A 9,890-nucleotide genomic window follows, 5' to 3' on the forward strand; every position below is an offset into this window, starting at 1 on the left:
CATGTGTTTCCCAGAAAGCTGGTTGTTGAACATTTACCCCCACTGCTGTCAGTTTAGAAGATACCTATCTTAACCTAACCTCCCCTACCCCTGCCCCCACCCCCGCCCTCCCCCTCCCTGCTGCACTGACAGATGCCAGGGAGTCCATCAGACAGACAGATAGCACAATATGGAAATGATTCCTTTCCCCATGAATGCATAGGGAAAAGAGATTTGAGCCTTTCCCATAAAGCCACCTAAACAAAATCAATGAAATGGATTATTACTTTTGATCCCATCTCCAAATGCAATACTTAAAATAAATAAATAAATTTATTTGGGGGCGCCTGGGTGGCTCAGTCAGTTAAGCATCTGACTCTTGATTTCTGCTCAGGTCATGATCTCAGGGTCTTGAGATCAAGACTTGTGTCAGCCCCACACTACGCATGGAAACTCCTTAAGATTCTCTCTCCCTCCCCCTTTGCCCCTTCCCCACTTCACCCCTCCCCAACTTGTGTGCCAGCTCCAACCCGATTGTGTGCTCTCTAAATAAATAAATAAATTTCTTTTAAAAAATCTGATTGTACTATAGGTATGGCAAGAATAAAGGGAAACTTAACATGAAATAACTGTATATGATCTTTGCAACAATACAAGGTGGAATATCTAAAAATAGGTGGTGAAACAAGCTGTTTATGTGCCTATAACAGACTCACAGCTGAGCATGTCACCATAGGGTGGCCCCCTTGGTAAAACAAATAAACAAGGAATTGGTCTCTGTTTTGTACACAGAAAGGGAATTAACTCTTACTGAGCACCTACACCATGCACCAAGCTCTTTCAAAAATGCTGTTCTATTTTGGTTTATTTACTTATTCATTTTCTCGGGCTTCCAAAAAGATCTGAAGCTACTTATAAAAGCAAACATGAAATAAATAGGAGAGAAAAAGAGACGAAGAAATCAAGACCAAAGGGTAGGTTAAGGCAGAGAAACAAATCTGAGGGTAAAGCTGGTTACACAGAAATACAGACCATGAGATGGGGTTCCCCAATTGCTAGTGGTTAGATGCAAAGTAGGCTCTAAGCGTCCTGGAGTCCAAAGCACAGAGTGGGAAGTTATCGGTTTATAGAATCAGTGTCTTTAGGACATCCATTGCTCCAGAGAAGCATGGATTTCCCAGGTCTGGAGCCTGACAGGAATTCTCCTGCGACTCCTAGGGTGGTCCTGAGTGGAATGGTGGACATCGGTCTCAGTGGCATCACAGTAATGATAACCTTATTTCTTACAGCAACCTTCAGCTCGAGCATAGGATGACATGCCCTCACCAGGAAAGGGTGCCTGAACCTGACTCTGGAATGCAATCCCTTGAACACCCCAAGCATCAAGATCCAGACACACAGCATGAAGACCGACTAGCTTGATGGCGAAGAGGGGGAGCACACCCAAAATATCTGGATTCATTTTTCTCAGTCCCATTAAACGCATTTCCTTTTTGGGAAACATAACAAAACCATGGTCTTCCTTTTGAGACTTCAAAATAAATATTGTGCATAAAAATAAATTTAAAAAGTTACAATATGCGGGGGCGCCTGAGTGGCTCAGTCGTTAAGCGTCTGCCTTCGGCTCAGGTCATGGTCCCAGGGTCCTGGGATGGAGCCCCACATCAAACTCTCTGCTCAGTGGGATGTCTGCTTCTCCCTCTCCCACTCCCCCTGCTCGTGTTCCCTCTCTCGCTATATCTCTCTGTCAAATAAATAAATAAAATCTTTTTTTAAAAAGTTACAATATGCAATGTGCTTTTTGCAAATTACAGGGACTCCTCTGGTGATTCTCACATGGAGAACTGGATAGAATCTAGGTGGAAATATTGTATACTTTTCAGTTTCAACTCACCTAAGAATTAGGACTTTGGGGTTTAATTTTTATAACCCCGTGATGTGCTGTTACTAGCAAATAAAGAAGTAAGACTCAAGGGTAAAAGTAACTTACCTGAGTTATGTCAGTATAGACTGAGGTCAAACTACTGTTATTTCACAAGGACATTTGGTGACTTGCCCAAGGTCACATAGAAAGCTACAGGGTTACACCTTGAACTCAAGCCCTCTGGTCCACAGGCTGACCATCCAACCTCTAAGCTAGAGAAGCTCTCAGCCACAGTCGCTTTGCTGTACTCCTGTGCCCACGTTCTTTCTAATTCCTGGGACCCACAACGCGCTGAGAGATAAAATTAAATATCATTACTAAATACTGGACTTGGTGATTCCAAATATTTGGGGTTGGCGGATCCTTTTGGGAATGTGACGGAAGCCAGGAGCACTCGGTATGGGAGTATGCACATGCAAAAAAGCTTGCAGACAAGTTCAGAGAGCTCCTGGACCCCATGAAACTCATCAAGGGTCTGCGGTATCGGAGGTTGGAACGCCTGGCTTCATCCATTAAGCACAGACCACCTCATATCCTTGTAGACACTAGAGAAACCTGCGCAAACATTTCCTGAGAGTGAGGGCCTCCTTAAACTCTGCACCCCAGGTGACTCGCTCACCTCACCCTGGTCCTAGCCTAGCAACTCAGGTATCAAGGTATGCGAAGAAGCCAGTAGAAAGAGGTGAGGACAAAGCACCCAAGAGAACCTCTTTCTACGACATGGTTTTGGAAACATCGGCCCTCTGGTGAGAAAGCACATAGTGGCCTGCGTTGAACGGAGGTCCTGCAGGGTCAGCAGGGACCACGGCAGAGCCTCCTCTATGCTCCAATCACCCTGCTCAATCTAGTTCTCATGTCTAGGCTTGAAGCTGGCTGCACCTGCTCCCATCTTACAGAGACCTGGGTCCTTTGCTCATACTTGTCCAGCTGGAAGTGGCAGAACCAGGTCCTAGAGCAGAACTGGCTGGCCCCAAGGCTCAGCATCTTCCTCTGGATGATACCGCACCTTCCAGTGACCAGAACATACCAGAGACCTAGCGACAACCACCCTCTTCCACAAGGGCCCCCATTAAAACCCCGGGCGTGGCGACGGCAGCGAAGCTCGCTGTGGCTAAGGGAGGTCATTAAATCTCACGTGCGATCCTGCCTTCAAGCTTTCTTCCTCCTGTCTTAATCTTCACTGGCATTCCAGAACTTGCCCTCGTTCCTTTCCCTAAAGAACCATTTCACAGGGCACCCACCCTGCTCCAGACACGGTCCTGAGGGCTGGGATCCAGAGGGGGATGTAAGGCGGCCAGCTCCCCATCCCGGGGGAGCTCAGATCCAGAACTCCTGCAAACAGGGAGGCCTCGGCATGTGTTGGAGGTTCACGGGGACATGGGGCTGGATTTGGGCCCTGGGGACAGTAGAGAAGGGCAGTGACACTGGTCCAGGAGTTAGAACAGGTGGGACTTGCCCGGATGGGAGAGGGGGGCCCAGGTTGAGGGAGCAGCAGGAGCGTGGCCTGGAGCATTCCACAGCAGCATGGGGCTGGCTTAGTCCAGGCAGGCGGGCTGGCCGTGGGGGAAGCTCGAGCTGTGACAGGAAAAGGACTCGAGGCCCAGTGGTAATCGCTGCTCTCGCTTCTGATCTTCATCTAACTGTTGTGATTTTCATCTAAGTGCTGTCTTCCTACAGCTTCACGATTCTTTCTTTTTTCTCTAATCTGGCTGGGACTTCACCCTCCAACCAGGGCACACCTGCTCTGTTGGGCCTGGGAGGGGGCGGGGGGGCGCACAGAGGTGTGTGTGTGTGTGTGTGCACGTATTGGGGGGGTGGGATCAGGTCCCTCCAGCTCCCCTGCTACCTCCCCACACACCTGACCCTTCCAAGCAAGGATACTGGCCCCTGGTGGCTCCATCTAGCTGCTGCAGACTCGAGGGAGGGCGGCACAGTGGGCTCCCAGGCCACACTCCTCAGGCCACAGCAGGGCTCCGAGGGAATTGGTTCCCAGCACAGCTCACAGCCGCTTGGTTGGCCACAGATTCTGTGGGGATAGTTGGGCCAGAAGATGGCAGATTCCAGCCTGATATTCCACGCAGGGTCAGGGCCCTCACTTGTCTCCGTTCAGGCCTTCCGCTTCCTCACCAGGGAAAGGGTCAGGTTTGGGTCTCTGGGCATGCACCTGGAGGCCTGCAAGCCTGAACCAGCACAGTGAGCGCTGCTGGGCGGACAGAGGCTGGGGTACTTAGCCCTAAAGCCCCTGACACAGAGCTCAAAAAAATGTGTGCTGAATAAAAGACGAAATGAATGATGAAAAATGCCACAAAGAGAGAGAAATATAGGGGCACCTGGGTGGCTCAGTCGGTTAATCCTCTGCCTTTGGCTCAGGTCATAATCTTAAGGTCCTGGGATGGAGCCCCATGTCGGGCTCTCTGCTCAGCGGGAATTCTGTTTCTCCCTCTCCCTCTGTGCTCTCTCTCTTTTTCAAATAAATAAATAAAATCTTTTTAAAAAAGAGAGAGAGAGAGAGAAATACAGAACTTTCTGGGACTAAGGTGGGGGTTGGGAGAGACAAATGGTAAAAAAAAAAAAAAAAAGCAAAATGCCTGCTATGTTCCAGAAAGTTCAGAGAGGGCAGGGACCACTGCGCCACGGATTCCAGTTTTCCCAAGCAGGCTCACCTTTTGACCACACCTGCTCTAAGGCAGGATGAGTATAATCTTTTTTAGCTTTTTATTTTGGAATAATTTTAGGTTTACAGAAAAGTTACAAAGATAGTCTAGAGACTTTGTATATACCCTGCACTCAGCTCCCCCTAATAATTCCGTCTTACCTAACCACGGTACATGTGCCAGAATGAAGAAATCCACATTGGCACAATGGTATTAATTTAACTCCAGACTCTATTTAGATTTCACCTATTTTTCATTAAATCCTTCTTCCCCCTAAGACCCACTCCAATCCCGGATGTGAGTTCCGAGTTTAGTTGTCACGTCTCCTTACGCTCCTCTGATGTGTAACAGTTTCCCCATCTTTCCTCGTTTTCTGTGACCTTGACAGTTGCAAAGGTCAAGTATTCTGCAGATTGTCCCTCACTTTGGGTTTGTCTGATGTTTTCTCATGATGAGACTGGGGTTAAGGGTTTGGGGGAAGAATAACACAGAGGGGAAGTCCTTTCTCCTTGCACCATAGCCAAAGTTATATAATACAACACGACTTATCCCTTGAGACATTAACCTTGATTCACCTGCTTGAGGTGGTGTCTGCCAGCATTCTCCACTATGGAGTTACTGTTCTTCCCTTTCCATACTTCATTCTAAGTCCCTCCGGCACTGAAGGTGAGGGGAATCAAGCTCATCCAGGAAGGAGAAGTATCTACATATATCATGCACAGTTTTTCTCTCTAACTATGGCAGCACGATGATAACAATTCTTTAGTTCCTTGGTAATGTGGATAGTTGAAGGTGGAAGTGATGGCCAATTAGCAAACAACTGGAACTGTTGCCAAAACCCTAGAATTTTAAAACTCCTCTCAAAATATGTTATCAACTGTTCATTCCTTTTCAGAAACTGATCTCTTAGCCCCAAAAGTTATCATTAAACATATTCCATCGCCCTCCCCCTGATGTCTGAAAAATGGAAAACCTTATTTAAAAACAAACAAAATGTTAAAAGGGCAACAACCAATCATTTGCCCTGAGCCAGACACTCCCCATACATCACTGCTAACCTCTGCCATGTCTGCCCCTTAGGGACAATTACCCTTGTTTATAGAGAGGCTGAGTAACTTGCCTGGAGCCCCACAGCCGGCATGCGTGTGCCCACCCCCATTCCCACTCTACAGTCTTCTCCTATCTTTCCTCTATGGCGCAGTCACTGGCTTTTTCAGCTTAGAAAGCCCAAGAAGCAGAATCTCCCTGGATGGATGAGCTTTTTATAAATCAAAAACAAAACAAAACAAAGATGCAGAGTCTTACCTTGATAATGCTCAGGAGTTTGTCACCATAGCTTTTTCAATCCCAGCACCCTCGTGATGCAGCCGCCTTCTAGTGACAACCAGCAACTCCTGAAAGAATCCCAAAGAAAAATCCCATTCTGGTTCTCTCAATCGGTTCCCATAGCTCGTGGCTTCCTGCTGGCGGCAAGCACCAGGCAGAGGTGGCAGGCTCCCCGATCTGTGGTCAGAGCTTCAGCAGCTTCCCCCAAGGAGCCCCGCCCCTCCCACGGAGCACTTTGAAGGCTTCTGTGGGTTCACTGGGTCCACTGGGCACCGCTGACCCAGAAAAGCCTGGGAGGAAAGACCACAAGCAGCTGGTCTTTCTCAGGCCCTGGGCCACACTCGTTCCAATGACCCTCTGCCACTAGAAAGTTTTCTCATGGGGTTTTGGTTTAATAACATGGGTAGTGTTTTCCTGCACCAAACTTGGCAGAGTTAGTAAACCTCCAAGTTAACTCTGCAAGGTATTTCACTCTGCCTTGCAGCGTTTATGTGCAAGACAAGAAAGAGCTTGGTATCTGCTGCCTTGTGCCATCTGTGTGAGACTGGGCAGCTGTTCTCTCAGCCTTGTTGGTTTTGTCTTGTCTTCCAAACAGTGCCAGTAATACCTAACCCAGAGATACTATGGGCACAAATGACAGAACGGGTGTGACAGGCACAGCATTGGCTCTTGATAAATGCTAATTCTCATTTAAAAAAAAAATAACACTCTAGCCAGTCATTGATTCTGATCACAGAGCCTCTTCCATTGTCCTACTTCACTGGGCTCTGAAAACTCAGGGATAGAAGTGGTTGGGGAAAGGACCCTATCATCTGGAGTGGTGAGGTGCAGTCCTGTACTACACCAGCCGAGGGTTCAACAGGACCAAGAAGGTTGCTGAGACAACCTCAGGAGACCTACTGGTCCAAGCAGATATGGTAAGGCACTGGTCACCTGCTTTCTGATCCAGGGACCAAAGGGAACCCATGGACACTCTCCTTTCCTGCCCTTATGTCTGGGAACCTTGGCAGGGATGGAGTTCAGACAGGCTTGCTTCTACTCCTGGCCTGGAACCACAGTCCAGAATCTCAGTTTCCTCATGGATTGTATGACTAAGACAACAATTTGCTGTGAGTTTGGGGTAAGAAAGAACTTTTTACAGATGTTCATAGCAATAGCATCAGCAACATGGAGTTTTTGGGTTCTAAGCCTCCTTGAAAACAATGTCTGATTTCCCCAAAAGGTTTGTGTGACAGTAAGTGGATTAATGCATTAAAAATATGTATTACAGTGTTTAGTACATAATAAACTCAAAATAACTGGTAGCTGATGTGAATACACCTAATTTAAGTCCTAAATCTAATCCTTAACACTCCTTTGTCTTCTCCTAGCTTTGGTAGTAAAGAGCCCAGAACAGTGTCCCGAACCAGTTGTGCTCAGTGAATCATAGCTCTTATTAATTTATTATTATATTCATCTCCTGGCACCTGAGAGTTGGATCTAAGCATTAATACAAGTTGAAAGAATCCCAAACTCCTTAAAGTTATGACTTAAAGACTTGCTGACTTGAGATGAGATTATTTAGCCTTGTTATTTCAATTCAACTAACACAACAAACTCTTGTGAATGTTTGCTCTGTGGTAAGCACACACCAGAGCCTCGGGGTAGAGGTATAAATAAGCATGACCTTTGAAGGAGTCAGCCTAGGGAGTCTGGGAAGGGTGTCTGGTAGACAGACATTATATAATGGGGTGTGGGAAATGTGGCCAGAGAAGCCCAGCAAGGCACAGTATTAGAACAGAGGCAGGAGCAATAGGAACATCAGGGATTATTGGAGGAAGTTACCAAGCAGATGGCTTTGAACATGATTTGTGACTAAGAATCCTTCAAACTCTCAGAGGCAGATACCTAGGTTGAGTCTTTTACTGAACAAGCATCCAAATGATGCTGCCTGAATTATGTCCCATTATGTCTAGTTAAATAAATGACTAAATATGTGACTTTTGGACAAATTTTATATACTGGCACCTGAGGATATCAAAAGTGTAGTGGGGAGCAGGAAATCCACCTTCCTAAGGAGAAAATCTATTTTCCTCTGACTGGCTCATCTGTTTAAAATTGGAGCGCAAGGGGAGGTGAGTGTCTGCAGGGAGGGGAGGGTAAGCTGACCTTTTTGTGGTCTGGAAAAAAAATGTCACCTTTCTATCACCTCCAATAGACAAGGGTCGGAAAAAAAAAAACAAAAATGGATCCTAGCAGCCACTCAGAAAAGAACGAGGAAATGACCTTGCTCTTGGGTTTCACTTGTCTGAGCAGAAGTGAAAGTTAATTTTAGCCATTTTCACCCTCAAAGAGTCATAGAATCCATGAGAAAGGCAGAGGGGAGATGTAGGCAGGACCCAGGGGAGAAGATAGGAAGCAGTGAAACATGTTAGGTGAGGCTAGGAGTATCCTTTTTAGACATGTTTGTTAGAGAACCTCAGAGATTGGACTCCACTGAGATTGGACTCTGAAACCCCCAGTTTAGTGTTCAGCCTCATTGGCTCCCCCATTTATTTTTGCACTTTTGAGATGACTTATGCAAAATTTGGAGCTCTCCTTCCATGTATCTACACCAACCTCCTGACACCAGTACATTTCTGATCAAAATCTAAACGTGCGGGCAATAAAATATTTGAGTAGAAGAAACATTAAAATAATCCAGTCAAAAATTCACTGCAGGAATGGTGGTGTGATAATCTGGGCAATCTCCCTTTGAAGAAAACAATCATAAAACTAGACAAAGATGTCAAAACCAACCATTTCAGGGCACTAGAAAATGACCAATGACGAACAACAAATTAAGAAGTGTTTAATCTTGAAAAACTGCTACTGCATTAGAATGACCATGAGTTTGTGGCCTTCTTGCTTACAGCTTCCCATCCCTTAGCTTGAGTGGTGAGAATCACAGCTTTTCCAGTGGGAATGAATAGTGGGCTTGGTTTGAGAGCTGTTAGTTAGTGAAAACCGGTAGCCTTACCAGCTAGTGGTGACAGATATGGTCTGTGATGGGGAGATGAAAATCTGCAGTTTTATCAGTTAAAGGTCATGGAATCAGTTCTAGATAGGAAGTGAAAATCTGCAGCTTTACTGGCTTGAGCTTATAGCCTCTGTTAAGAGTGGGCAGAAAATCACCCAGAAAGGTAATGGGGGAAATCCTGGAAGTAAGAGAGCCATGCAAGGGCTGCACTAATAAACACCCCATACCTTTTTGACTGACTGATATAATATGCATGAGTTGGGAAGAACCGAGAGAGTGAAGCACAAAGTGAAAACCAAGGGAAACCTAAGGGCTTACTGTAGATTTGAATTTGTTCCTCCAACCACATAAAGCTGGGGCGGCAGAAGGTAGAAGGTTTACTTATTCAAGGTGTCTGAGCATAACTTCTGTTCAAATAATGGCCTGACCATTAAACAATACAAAAACAAGGGTGCCCTTAGAAAGCCAGACTAAAACACAAAGCAGAATACTAAAAGATAGAAACTACACAGTCATATCAGTGGCTGCATACCATGGAGGAAGACAATCTAGGTACAGATCAGTTAGTAAAACAAAAAAAAAATCAACAACTTTCAGGAAAATAAAACAGAATTCAGAGTCACTACAATATCCAATTTTCAACTAAAAAATTATCACACATGCAAAGACAGGAAACTGTGACCAGAAAAAAGAAAGTCACTAGATTCTGATTCCAAATGGGCCTAGATGTTGGATTTAGCAAACAGACTTCAAAGCAAATATTACAGTTATACTCAAGGAATTAAAGGACAATATGCTCAAAAAAATGAAAGGAAATTACGTTAATGAACCAACAAGAACAGAATCTCAACAGAGAAATGGAAATTCTAAAAAAAAAAAGAATCAAATGGACTTTCTAGAGCTGAAAACTACAAAACTAACATTGAAAATTCACTAGATAGGTTCAACAGCAGAAGAAAGAAGCTATGAATTTGAAGATAGAGCAATATATAGTAATACAATCCAAAGG

The 9,890-nt window shown here is 45.4% G+C and overlaps 1 protein-coding gene across 9 annotated transcripts in view; it reads right to left on the bottom strand.

Moving 5' to 3' along the window:
• BLK (BLK proto-oncogene, Src family tyrosine kinase) overlaps window positions 1–6,037 on the bottom strand; it is a 72,294-nt gene extending 66,257 nt beyond the window's left edge. For all 9 annotated transcript variants that reach the window (XR_003521020.2, XR_003521021.2, XR_003521022.2 and 6 more), the window contains exon 1: window positions 5,863–6,037. The gene's annotated coding sequence lies outside the window, so the exon portion shown is untranslated. The remainder of the gene's footprint in view (window positions 1–5,862) is intronic.
• Window positions 6,038–9,890: the final 3,853 nt, after the last annotated feature.

This window comes from Zalophus californianus, chromosome 2 (genome assembly GCF_009762305.2).
Source record: "Zalophus californianus isolate mZalCal1 chromosome 2, mZalCal1.pri.v2, whole genome shotgun sequence".
Classification (NCBI taxonomy): Eukaryota; Metazoa; Chordata; class Mammalia; order Carnivora; family Otariidae; genus Zalophus; species Zalophus californianus.